Source organism: Podarcis vaucheri, assembly GCF_965113315.1.
Source record: "Podarcis vaucheri genome assembly, chromosome: Z".
NCBI classification, from domain to species: domain Eukaryota; kingdom Metazoa; phylum Chordata; class Lepidosauria; order Squamata; family Lacertidae; genus Podarcis; species Podarcis vaucheri.
In genome coordinates this window covers 6,698,686-6,713,358 of record NC_138758.1, presented here as the reverse complement: position 1 = coordinate 6,713,358, position 14,673 = coordinate 6,698,686, and positions in this window count along the sequence as shown.

Below are 14,673 nucleotides of genomic sequence, written 5' to 3'. Positions count from 1 at the left end.
GCTTGTCCACACTTCTACTTGTACTGTGTCTAGAAAGCATGAGTCTGAGTGGTTTCCCCATTGGCTTCTCCTTACCACTCTTTAGCAATAGATTGAACCAATGTCAACCCAGGGAAAACCCAGTTTGCTATTTGATCTGACTGAGTGTCGAAGTGCTGTTTTCCCAGAGGAAAGTATGGATAAATCCTTAGCTTCCTTTGCTCCTATTCAATCCAACCCATTATCTTGAACCAAAAAAATGAAATCTTAATGCTATATTTAGGGGAGGAGCCATAGCTCAGTGGTAGAGCATCTGCTTTGTATGAAAGGTTCACAGGTTCAATTCCTGGCGTCTCCAGGTAGGCCTGCCTGAAGCCTTGGAGAGTCACTGCCAGTCAGTGTAGGCAACCCTGAAGTAGATAGACCAATAGTCTGAGACAATATAAAGCTGTTTCATGTGTCTCAAAGATCCGGCCCCACAATGCAATGTCCCAACAGAAGAGTGAAAGAAATTTAAAACTGCATACTGACTCTATACTCCTTCTACCTGCTTCAGCAATGATATGATTTTTATTATTTTTTATTTTTTAAAAACCTCCTCCTCCTCCTTCCTGAATTCATTTCATAATCAAAATGCAGGTGCTATTGAATTAATAAGATGTTCACCTGCAATTTGACACAGAGGGGGCTGATTTTGCAGGAATCGTCATGCAGGCTATGGGACGCTCTCCCTGAATGCAAAATACCTAATTTACTTCCCTGGAACACCAGTACGCTGACATTTGCAGGAGGGATGCAAAGAAATACGAGCTGAGTAGCTCATGATTAACAGCCGTTTATAGGCACAGATTGCGATAGAAGGATGCAGCCCTTCCATGACAAATACATTAGAAATCCTGAGATCTGTTTCCAACATAATAGGGCAATGTGTCAGACAGGACAAGGAAGATAATTTCCCTGTTTCTGCCTTGTTTGTAAGTAGCAGAGTTGTGGTGGGTTGACCTTTTTCAGACTGTGGGCCACATCAGTGGCGTAGAGTGGGTTGTCAGCACCCGGGGCAAGGCAAGTAATTTGCACCCCCTAACCCGTGGATTTGCGCCCCCTAACCTGTGGATTTGCGCCCCCTAACCCTAACCCCCAGATGTTGCTCCTGGTGCAGCCGGGCCCCCCTGCACCCCCCACGCTACGCCACTGGGCCACATTCCCTTCTGGATGACCTTCGGGGGCCACATGCCTGTGATGGGTGGGTCCAGAGGCAAAAGTGCAATAGTAGCTGGAGGGCTGGTGGCACTCGATTGATCTCTGGTCACCTGGATTGCTGCTGCATTTTAGGATGCAAAGGTCAGGAGAAGTGGCAGAGCCAATGCGCCCATTGATACATTTACACCATTATGACCTTGCTGGTGCCTCCCTTCCACTCTTTCTTTCTTTCTTTCTTTCTTTCTTTCTTTCTTTCTCTCTGTCTCACAATCCCACGATGCAGCAGTGATGTGGGCCACCAGAGTTCAGGGCAGCCCCCCTGTCGGCTCCTACATAACTTTGTGTAGAAATAAATGTCCGTTTTACCTTTGCACGATAAACTAGCTGCTACACACATTAATGCAAGCCTTTCTGTCCTCCTTCGAGGCAAGCATTATCCGAGTTCAAGGGCACATTCCAGCCTTGAAGAAAATATTTGAGGTGCACAGCTAGGCCAATGATGGGCTACTTCCTGGGAACAGGAGTTCCATAGGCCAGTCTACACTAACTGGCTGCGGCTCTCCAGAATTCCAAAGGACATTCCCCAACCTTCCTGATGACACTACATATCCAACCCTAGTGTCTTTGCATGCAGTGGAAATGCTGCACTGTCTCTGACCCTTCCTAAGCAGCCAAGCAGTTGCACAGGACTCTGGTGGTAAGATCCAGGAAGGAGGAAGAGGACCACAGGTGCTTTGCTAATGCCTTGTTTTCCTGATCATCAGGTTTTGACTGGGGGAAGTGGTGAGGTTCAAAGATCCTCCTTGAGACACCTCCTGCCCACAAAGGTGAGGTGTATGAGAAAGCGTGTGATTCCCCACCATCACCACTCACCTTGGCTTCGGGGAATCCAGCATAGACCTAAAGATCACAGAACTGTTTTGAAATTCAAGGATTGAGCCCAAGGTCCCCAAGCCCTTCCCCAGTAAATAAATTCAAATGGACACATAATTTTCGTTTAAGTTTTGGGGCAAAATTTTGGCCACAACTTTATTGATTACAAAACAAATTGAGCGGTATTGGCCTAGGCATTGGTCAGAGATTATAACTGACTCCTGCCTCTCTGCCTGGCAGTCTGAAAGGGTAAACACCAAACGAGGGAGCAACATTAGTGAAGATCGATTGAAGCTCACCCCAGGGTTCCTATGGTCCTGGCATGGCCCAAGCCCCTCAAGCAGACTTCAGATGAGATCCAGGACCCCCGGATTCCTTTACCGGAATAGCCTAATTCTGGAGGGGCAGGTTATGGCCACACTTCCCCTCCCGCACATTTCTATAAACCAATGCCTAACCACCAAACCTTACAAAGTTGTGACGATTGCTAAGGGGGTAGGCGAAAACCAAGTGGCCAAACCCAATCTGCCAAATGGAAAAATTCCTACCCAACCCCTGCTCCAAAGCAGGCAACCCAATCCAAAGCAAGGCCAAAGCAGCAGAACCAAATGGGGGAGGCGGGTGTTCGGCAGCATAAAGCAAGTATCCTGCCCACATCGCGCTGCTGCATTTATAGGACCCCGGGATCAAGTTATCTGCCCCAAGTGGCCCAAACAGCCAGGCATGATCCCAGGGCCCAGCTAACAAGGCTTAGGCCACGCCTAGTAACAACTCACTCCGTGGGGGGTGGCTTAAGGGGCTCGAGTGCAACCAGGACCCTCAATTTAGGAGGATCCCATTTTTTCAATGGAACAAAAAGGAATCCAAGATACGAAACAGGAAACTGTGTCTTTCTAGAGAGAGCTCACATAAAATGTAACTGTAAATTATCTCAGACAGACTGGCAGATGTTATGTTACTTGTTCAACCAGGCTCTTTTGGACAATTTTCTTTTATCTGGGGGAGGTATATTCTACTAGCCAGCTACACAAAATGAATCATTTCATTGAATATTATTTACTACGTTGAGGATGGAATCTGCTCTATGTGAAAAGTGAAGGTGTTTCCTCTGTCAAATGACAGAGCTTTTATTCAACTGATTAGGCTACTTTTCTACACAAGGCACGTAGATCTCTGCTACTGTTGGGAGGCAGAAGCTGTAAATCAATTTAGGAGTGTTTTGGGCATCTTTTAGTGGGATTAACCTGCCCACAATTCATCATTCACAAGTTCCACATGTGCTGATGCATCAAGACGAACTCTTGTCAGTTACATCTTTTATCAATAATATTTCCAGCATTCAATATATCTGGAGGTTTTTGGCAACTACCTTGCTACCTAATCAGCATGTTGCATTGCTTTTGCTATTTTGTTGTTTGTTTGGGAGGATGTTCAGGATAAAAATACAATAAACACTGTCATTATCATCATCATCAACAGCAGCAGCAGCAGCCAGAACAACAAATTGAACCTCTTCTTATTTATTCTTGGGTGTAAGTACTGTGACACAATTGTCCTGATAATTTGAAAGATAAAAAAACCACAGGTATTAATGGAGTCTACAAATTCTAAAGATAAGGCCCTATCTTGTATGAAACCAAGCTAACACAAAACAATCACTGTTCATGACTGCTATGCTCTGCCTCCGTGGTTGGAGGCAACATGTTTCTGAATACCAGTTGCTAAGAACCTCAAGAGGGGAGAGTGCTGTAGTCCTGGGATCCTGCTTGTGGATTTCCTTGAGGCATGTAGTTGGTCACAGGGAAAACAGGATGCTGGTCTAAATGAGCCGCTGGCCTGATCTTCTTGTTTCTGAATACCAGTTGCTAAGAACCTCAAGAGGGGAGAGTGCTGTAGTCCTGGGATCCTGCTTGTGGATTTCCTTGAGGCATGTAGTTGGTCACAGGGAAAACAGGATGCTGGTCTAAATGGGCCGCTGGCCTGATCTTCTTCTTATGACCTTATCAAAAGAATTTGTACCCTGATTTCTATATGAGTCTCAAAGTGCTGATATAAAACATTTTTGCTTAGGCAAGTCTACCCAGACATGCAGAATTTGCAGTGTTTAATTTTTTATTAGCTACTGTTGTTTTTAGTTGTTTCTATCAATAATTTTAAGGGTTTTATTTTATATCGTTTTCAGCCACTTGGAGGATTGCTTGTGTATGCATATTTATATAGTTACTAAGTAAAGCAGGTTGCATTTTTTTAAAAAATGGGGGGAAATCAATTAAAATATTCAGAAAACAAAAGCAGCAGAGCAACATTCATGCTGCAAAGACTTCTTGAAATAAGGTTGTTTTCACCTCATAGCTAAAACTTTTTCAGGGATGGTGCCAGCCTGGTTTCTAATAGGAGGGAGCTCCATAAAGCTGGCATGACAACTCATTGGCATGGGTCATGCTTCAGGACCATGGAGAGATGCAAAGAGTGCTCCTCAGATGATTTCACTGTGTTCCATAAGGTATTCTGGATCTAATTTGCTAGGGGCTTTGCACACTAGTGCAAGAATCTTAACTTGGCAGCAGTTAGGAAGTCAGTACAGGTCTTTTAACAGCAGTGCCATTGGTGGGCATATTTTATTTGGGGAAATGAAGAGAGGCCACCACCATCTTTATATGTGCAATCTTCTTTTAAATTACTGCACTGGTGCCATCACAAACTTTACTGGCTGTCCAGTGATTGAAAACCTCTCAGAAAATCATGCAGAAAAGTCACTATTTCTTGACTCCCCAGCCATCCATCAGCTCTAATTGTAAGTGCATTGGGAAAACAGCATTCTTTAGTCAGGGTTTTTTGTTTTTTTCTGTTTTCTCAAAAGAGCTTGGATTGTTCAGATGCCATTAGAAGGAAACTAAATAGCCAAGCAATTTAATTTAATTTCTTCAATACTGGTTCATGTTTTCTAAACAGGATCCATAGATCATCCACTTTTGCTGCATCTGAAGTATTGATTACAGTGCATTTCCTCTGGAGAATAAGAGGTACAATCAGGATATTTATGTCATTCAATAGGGCAGGGGACATGCTACTAAGAAAATGATGATAGGAATGCTCCCCACCCAGCTCGGTTCATAATCAGCTTGATATCGGTAAACGTTTTCAGTGAGCATTCCTTAAAAAAACAGAACACCCTTATCTGTTCTCTTATTGAGTCATTGAGAGTCAGCGTGGTGTTAAGAGCGGTAGACTCATAATCTGGGGAACCGGGTTCGCATCTCTGCTCCTCCACATGCAGCTGCTGGGTGACCTTGGGCTAGTCACACTTCTCTGAAGTCTCTCAGCCCCACTCACCTCACAGTGTTTGCTGTGGGGGAGGAAGGGAAAGGAGAATGTTAGCCGCTTTGAGACTCCTTCGGGTAGTGATAAAGCGGGATATCAAATCCAAACTCTTCTTCTTCTCTTCTTCTTACAGCCCGCCATTTATGTGTAAGCATGTGCCATGTATTGTCCCCAGGACTGGTTGTGACCAAGTCGAAGATGGGTGGTCAGACTTCAAACACACATACACATTCTTTATTACAGTCCAAAGACCCACAAAAACAGTTCCGAAAGCAAAATATAGAGGAAATACAGGAAAAAAATTCCAAGGCAGTCACTATGTTTTATCCAGAGCATGTTGATTTCTTTTTCTTATTTCCTCTGAGATAAATTCTGCCATGGGCAGGGAATATCATTTGTCTTATCTTCAAGAAGATACTTGAGATAGAAGGTTTCAGAATTTCCAGGTAAATTTACCAAAAAAGGGTTTAATTAAGTGATCCCTGGCTTGTTTATACAGCCCACAGTGTAGTAGGATATGCTTCATACAATTGAGAGCCTGAGAACATAAGCAGAGTGGTCAGACTTTATGCTTTAGGATCAAAGTGTTAAGAACTTGGTTTTATCCCATTACCTCTACTTCCTCAGAAATACGAATGCACATCTAGCCCATGGGTGATCAATGTGTTGCCCTCCAGATATTGTTGGACTGCAGCTCCCAACATCCCTAGAGTCATTGGCTCTGCTGCCTAACGCTGATGGGAGTTGTAATCCAAAACTTTTGGAGGACAAAATGTTGGATTTCTAGGGCTTACACCTCCCTCCAGGCCAAGGTGCATAAAACCAAAGGTGAGCAAAGTTATTTTGGCTCCTAATGAAGAAAATATTCCAGGTAAATCTTCATGAGAGTGAAAACATAATAATAAGACATTGAACGACTGACAATTTGATCAAATCTGCCACTGGAGATGAGTGCTTCATTCTGCCTGATGCTCTTCTTCTTTGGCAATCACTCGTAGCTGAGTAAGATTGTCTTCCATGAATATGGTCTTAACCATGTGTCCGTAAGTGACTGTGGAGGCCAATTCTGAATCTGCACATCCTTCCATAGTGGGGACAAAGGTTTCCAGGTGGAAGTTGATCATGATGAGGATTTGCCAAATGTATCTTCCTTTTAGCTTGTTTCCCCCTTTCGTGCAATCTCCATGAAGCCTTTGGTAAAGGTTGTTCTCCAGTTGGAGATGAATGCTTCATTCTGCCTAATATTAGGTCCAGCCATGACAGGATCTTCTTTTGAATGACTGATGACTCAAACAAAGAAAGCCAAGAAATTTATCCTAGTGGGAAGGCAAATATCGAAATGAAACCAGTATTTCCTAAACTGCAATCCTGTATTCACTTTAAAAGGTAAGGTAAAGGAACCCTGACAGTTAAGTCCAGTTGTGAACAACTCTGGGGTTGCGGCGCTCATCTCACTTTACTAGCTGAGTGAGCTGACGTTTGCTTGCAGACGGTTTTTCTGGGTCATGTGGCCAGCATGACTAAGCCACTTCTGGTGAAACCAGAGCAGCACACAGAAACACTGTTTACCTTCCCCAGAGTGGTACCTATTTATCTGCTTGCATTTTGATGTGCTTTTGAACTGCTAGGTTGGCAGGCAAGAGCTGGGACTGAGCAACGGGAGCTCACCCTGTCATGGGGATTTGAACCGCTGACCTTCCGATTGGCAAGCCCAAGGCTCATTGGTTTACACCACAGCACCACCCACATCCACTCACTTAGCTGGTATTAAACTCAGTTGGAGTTAGTGGGGTTGGCTTCTTAGCATGCATAGGATTGAATTGTCAGTCAGTGTAACCTAGAGTGGGGTGTTCTTTATTATCCCAATGTCAAGAAGTAGAAATCCACTGAAACATTGCTGGTGAGGGATAACTGCCCCTTGCACTGATTCATCTTTCATACAGCGCCACAAACACATACTCCCCCATGCATAGCTTTGGTCCCCACACCACTCATCAGACAGACCCATGAACCGCTCTACTCACTGACACACACACATCCTGCTATTCTCTTGAGCTGTAAGATGGAAAGGGGTAATCGTGCACTTCAGTTTTACACTTCTCTGAATTTTGCGGTGCACTCCAGTTGTGTAGGGTGTACAAAAACGCACATACTAAATGTGCATTAAAATGAATATATTACTGAAATAACAAACAAAAATGCATTATATGAAGGAGCAATTGCTTTGCAAAATAATCTGTATGTTGTTTTTTTATATATACATTTTTATTAAAGTTTCACAAATTTTTAAACAAACACAGAAACACAAACAAACACAACACAAATAACAAGTATAGTTTCAGATCCTTTTTTTTCTTAACATCTTTCCCTGACTTCCCCACACCTCCCCTTCTTGTATTCCAATTCCAATAGTTACCTCAGCAAGTTCTTATCCCCAACTTTTACCTTATTATTATTATACTTAATTCATCTTAATTAACCAATTTTAACTTATAGACCTCAATTTAAACAACAATACTCATTCTTTACACCCTTTCTAAGGTTGACCCAAATTCCCTTCCACAAATTTCCCAATTTTTATATTAATTACAAAATAACAGAAAGACAACATATAATTATACACCCTTTGGATTCCAAAACTCTGTATGTTTGGCAAAACTGCATGCAAAACTTTATATTAGGGGAAATAATAATAATAATAATAATAATAATAATAATAATAATAATAATAATAATAATTAGTATGAATAATTTCACACAAAAATGCTGACAAGGACGTTAAAAAATTGCAACACTGAAGTAGCTATATGGAGAACTGAACGTAAGATCAAAAAGGTGAGAAACTGAAAGGAACTGAAATTACAGATTCATCCATTCCCAGTGGGACCAGAATGAAAGACCATCTCTCTCCCACCCAGTCTCTCTCCCACCCAGCTTTTCCTCTTTCACCCTTCCCCACCCAGTAGGCTGCTAGGGAACAGACAGGTCACATGCAGAGGACTTTTGAAATTAGACTAGGGGGTCACATGAAATTAGGCTGAAAACTTTAGACTGTTGTCTACCTCTTCTGTAGCCTTTGGGTTCGGTGAGAAAAACTGGGTTACAGGCTCCTATTTCCTTTCAACCTTCAGAAATAGAAGCACCAGAACAGAAATCACAAAATGTTTGCCATAAATACATCACAATCTTGATAAGGTTCTTTGCTCAAGTAACTTCAAAGAAAGGCTCTTCTTGAAATACACAGTTTTTAATATCTTTAAAAACTTTCTGTGGATTACTTTATTTCAAATATGAGCATTTCTTCCTAAAAGTAGGGAAAGAAAAAAGAGATTGCATCTGTAACTCTGCTAACATTTAAGGTTTTCTTTTTTTTTCTTTGTATGCATACCAGAAAACCCACAAGCTCAACGGAACATCACATATATCAAAAGTACCTGCCTTTACCTTCAAGGTATGTGCTGCGTGGTGCTTTTATGGCCCAATTTGCATTGATTAGGACACGAGAAAGCCAACATTCAAACAGCAAATGCTAGATCATTGCAAAGGAAAACATTCCCACAAATCACGCCGGCAAAGTAAACAACTTGAACGCTATTAAATAATTCATATGCACAACTCCTTGACATTGAGAAGCCGGCTCTCCACCAACAGCGCAGCTCAGCTTTGCAGCCTGATTAATCTGCCAAAAATATATTAAGACAGAATGAAGCAGGATGACACAAGGGAAGAATGGAATTCGTGTTTTAGTTTCATTGCAGATTTTTGACCATCATTCTATGGTCAACACAAAGTTCAATGGATAAACCATTGATGCAATCAAAGTGAAAATTTAGCAACCACTGAGGAGAGTCCAACCTGCAGAGAGAGATACAAAAGGACTCTGATTGCCTTTGTCACCTGAAATGTCTCTGTTGGAGAGTCCAAACACTAACACGACAGGGTTATGTGGGTCAGTCATTTCTGCCTTATAGGAGATGACTCCTGATATTTTGCTCCAATTTTTTGCTATTAAGCCTAACATATAATACAAGTGTCTCCCCACTTATGTGGAGATTATGTTTCTGGATACCACATTGATATGTGAAATCTTGTATATTGGGGGACACCATCTAGAAACCTAAACTCTGCCAAACATTCATAAAAATCTGCCAAACTCCACCACAATCACTTCCTCCAAACCTCTTTTCTCAAACTCCAATTCTCCACAGGCCTCATGGGGTTGCTAGCCTTTCCCCCCACTTTTGTGCCATTTTTACAGTTTTCCTGCTCTTTTCTGGCCATTTTTGCCCTTTTCACATCTTTTTGCTTTAGTTGAGATTCCAGCATTGCAGAGGGTTGGACTAGATGACCCTTGGGGTCCCTTCCAACTCAACAGTTCTATGATTCTATAATTCTAAGAAGGTTCCATGGTAAAGCTGTTGCTGCCATGTTGATTTCCAGTAAAGGCTTCCGGAACCAAGCAGCACTGGATGCAGTGTCTGGGCTAGGATACATTCTTCTGATGAGACAATGATTTCATAATTTCCATGAGGGCTGCAATGTAGTAAGGGAAGGGTACAAGAGGAGATAAGAGAGATAACTTTGGCCAGCCACATGTCTCACCTTCCTACATCTAGTGAGGGAGCACTGTATGAAGCAGCAGAACTCTGTTCACTAACTAGTCTTTTTCTATGACTTTCTAGACTTTTCCTGGAATGAAAATATGCTGAAATGCAGAAGGGTCCACTGTATTGGGGTAGCTCAGTTGCCCAGTGATTGCTATCCTGACAGCAACTGGAAACCCAGGAAGTGACAGCAGTAGGCAGATGTGGTTCTTGGGCCAGGGCCAGTTGAGGACAACTTTGGTAGACTGTTCATGCATAAGACCAGGAAGTTATGTAAAGGTGCATGATTCAGCTCTACTATTGAAGCTGAACAGATTTGGCCCTTTAAATGATTGGAGACCTTATGGAGTCACAGGGAAGCTGCTTAAAGGCAAAGGTTATGTTTTACTTAATGAATAAGACATTGATCATCTGTGTACTGTTGTTGGGAGTGAGCCTAGTACCATGACAGTGATCTTCTGTATCATGACAGAGACAATAACATTTGAACATCCCGGGGAACTCTTATTTTCACAATTCTTACTCTAGCTGTGTAACTCAAGGTGTCTGATTGACATTGGCCTCACGTCAGTCTTGTTCCAAGATCTTAAATTTCAATTTCATCCATCGTTATTTAGAACTGGCGAAGAATGTAAATTCTTAAAGGATCAAAGACCAAACACCTGTGCATAAGGGAAGGTTGCTTCAATTACAATCTTCCACTCCTCGGAGCAATGGCAAGTTCCAACCTTCCGTTTGCTGTAATTGAATTTCCTTATTATTCTCGATTAAATTCACATGCCCTATTACTTAAATGCAGCATATGTTTCTGAATTTACGTGCCTCACTTCTTCCTGACTTGGAAGGTTGTTCCTCAAGGTGTATTTGGTTTTGTTATCCAAGCAATAGGTTACAGCCACATTCAGGCTGCTAATAAATGAGTCTTAATAACATCAAATCACTGGAACAGAATACATGATCTGAATCACCCTGGTTCTCTAATATGGTTAAAAGATAGCAGAGCTTCAGATTTTCTCACATTAGTTCTGCCCAAATCATGTGTATAAGTAGCAAAGAAATACCATCCCTCTTTTCTTAGGATGGAGTTTTCTCTTAGTTCCAGCCTCGGGCAAATCATTTCCACCTTGATTAATTTCTGATGGAACTCATGTGCACTGCAAAGGATTCTTAAAAAAAAAAAAAAAGATATTATTAAGATTTTCAAAATATTACAAAATTTAAAAAAGGAAAAAGAAAAATACCAAATAAAAATAGTTAAAAACAATTCAGTCTTTCAATCACTTATCTTTCATTTGCTTATTTCCCGGACCTCCTCACGCCTCCCTTTTCTGTATTCCAATTCAATTTGTTAGTTCAGCAAATCCCTCCCCTCTTTGTTTATCCTAGTCTTCAATCTTAAAGTATTGTAACATTAGATTTTTACCTATTAATAGTCCATTTTTTCATATTCCCTTATAACATTACAGCTAGAAACCACTTAGTTTCTATCCAACATCATTCTAACATTCATTAATTTTACAATATTTCTGTAAATAGTCCTTAAACTTTTTCCAATCTTCTTCCACCGACTCTTCTCCCTGGTCTCGGATTCTGCCAGTCATTTCTGCCAGTTCCATATAGTCCATCACCTTCATCTGCCATTCTTCCAAGGTGGGTAGATCTTGGGTCTTCCAATACTTTGCAATAAGTATTCTTGCTGCTGTTGTGGCATACATAAAGAAAGTTCTATCCTTCTTTGGCACCAATTGGCCGACTATGCCCAACAGGAAGGCCTCTGGTTTCTTTAGAAAGGTATATTTAAATACCTTTTTCATTTCATTATAGATCATCTCCCAGAAAGCCTTAATCTTTGGGCATGTCCACCAAAGGTGAAAGAATGTACCTTCGTTTTCTTTACATTTCCAACATTTATTATCGGGCAAAAGATAGATTTTTGCAAGCTTGACTGGTGTCATGTACCACCTGTATATCATTTTCATAATATTCTCTCTTAGGGCATTACATGCCGTAAATTTCATACCTGTAGTCCACAACTGTTCCCAGTCAGCAAGCATAATGTTATGTCCAACATCTTGTGCCCATTTAATCATAGCATATTTCACCGTTTCATCCTGAGTATTCCATTTCAACAGCAAGTTATACATCTTTGACAAAATCTTAGTTTTAGGTTCTAACAGTTCTGTTTCTAATTTTGATTTTTCCACCTGGAAGCCAATTTTCTTGTCCAAATTGTATGCCTCCATTATCTGATAATAATGAAGCCAGTCTCGCACTTTATCTTTTAATTTCTCAAAACTCTGCAGTTTCAATTTGTCTCCTTCTTGTTCCAAAATTTCCCAATATTTCAGCCATTTGGCCTCCATATTGAGCTTTTTCTGAGCCTTTGCTTCCATCGGTGACAACCACCTTGGGGTTTTATTTTCAGGTAAGTCCTTATATCTTATCCAGACATTTAACAATGCTTTCCTAACAATATGGTTTTTAAATGCTTTATGTGCTTTAACCTTGTCATACCACAAATATGCATGCCACTCAAAAACATTATTGAAACCTTCTAAATCCAAAATGTCTGTGTTCTCAAGAAGCAGCCATTCTTTCAGCCAGCAGAATGCTGCTGATTCATAATAAAGTTTAAGGTCTGGCAGGGCAAATCCACCTCTGTCCTTTGCATCAGTTAATATTTTAAATTTTATTCTGGGCTTCTTGCCCTGCCAGACAAATCTAGAAATGTCTCTCTGCCACTTCTTGAAACAGTCCATTTTGTCCAAGATTTGCAATGATTGAAACAAAAATAACATTCTTGGCAATACATTCATCTTTATAACAGCAATTCGACCTAACAAGGACACCTTCAAGTTTGACCATATATCTAGGTCCTTTTTCACTTCTGACCAACATTTCTCATAATTGTCTTTAAATAGGTTTAAGTTCTTAGCGGTCATATTAACCCCCAGGTATTTTACTTTCTTAACCAATGTTAGACCTGTCTCCTTCTGAAACCTCTCTTTCTCAATCGGTGTTAAATTTTTCTCAAGCACCTTAGTTTTTAACTTGTTCAACTTAAATCCTGCCACATGACCAAATTCCTGAATCAATTCTAATACTCTTTTAGTACTAGATTCTGGCTCCTGTAACTTCAATACTAAATCATCTGCAAAAGCTTTCAATTTGTACTGTTTGGCTCCGACCTGTATACCTTTGATCAGCCGGTCCCTTCTGATCATATTTAGCAGAACCTCCAGGACCGAAATAAAAAGCAATGGGGAAATTGGGCAGCCTTGTCGTGTCCCTTTCTCTATCTTAAATTCCTCTGTCACCACATTAACTATTAGTTTAGCTTTTTGTTCTGAATAAATTGCACCTATACCATTTTCAAACCCTTGACCAACCCCCATCCCCTGAAGATTTTTCTTCATGAAACTCCAATAAATATTGTCAAAGTCTTTCTCCGCATCTACAAAAATTAAAACAGCTTTAGTATTAATACAGTGGTACCTCGCAAGACGAATGCCTCGCAAGACAAAAAACTCGCTAGACGAAACGTTTTTCCGTTTTCGATTTGCCTCGCAAGACGAATTTCCCTATGGGCTTGCTTCGCAAAACGAAAACGTCTCGCGACTTTCTTTCCTTTGTCTAAAAACCGTTAAAACCAAGGGTGCTTAGCTTGAAGAGCTGCAGTTGCGACTTGACTTCGAGGAGCAACTGTTAGCACGTGGTTTGGTAGCCTTTTCTCAGACTTTGCTCACTTTTGAAGCTTTTCCAAAACTTTTCCAGAACTTCTCTTGCATTCATTTGGTAAGTTAAACTTTTAAAACTTTTTGGGGGGGTTTTGGATTTTGGGTTGGGGTGTTTGGGATTCAAGGACTTGGTGTTGTGGGGGGGGTTGCGATAATCTGGGAGCTTGTGGGCCTTTTTTGGGAATTTTTATGATTTTCTGTGACCACTGGGCCAGTTTGTTTTTTTCAAAAAAAAATTTCTGAGTTTGAATTTCTGAGTGCTGGCTGGCTGGGGGAACAGTTGGGGAGGTTTCTGCAGGAATCTGGGACCATTGGGCCTTTTTGGGGAATTTTTATGATTTTCTGTGACCACTGGGCAAGGTTGTTTTTTTTTCAAAAAAAATTTCTGAGTTTGAATTTCTGAGTGCTGGCTGGCTGGAGGAACAGTTGGGGAGGTTTCTGCAGGAATCTGGGACCATTGGGCCATGTTGTTATTTTTTGAATTTTTTTTTGTCTGGGTGGGTGAACAGTTGGGGAGGGGTTGGAGCAGTTGGGGAGGGGCTGGGGGAGCAGTTGGGGAGGGGTTTGCAATTTCTGTGTTGTGGGTGGGTGGGTGTCTGTGGGAGCAGTTGAGGTTTTTGAAGACATTGGTGATTTTTGAAGCTTTTCCAAAACTTATTTTGCAGCCATTTGAGGTTTCTGAAGACTTCGGTGACTGATTGTTGAAGCTTTTCCAGAACTTCTCTTGCATCCATTTGGTAAGTTGAACTTTTAAAACTTTTTTGGGGGTTTTTGGATTTTGGATTTTGGGTTGGGGTGCTTGGGATTCAAGGCCTTGGTTCTGGGTTTTAATTTCTGTGTGGTGGGTGGCTGGGTGCTTTTGAATTTTTTGGATTTGAAGCACATCACTGATTTTTTTTTCCTGAGTTTACGAAGGTAAGAGCTGTGCTGCCATGGGACCCAAGAAGACTGCTCCTGCG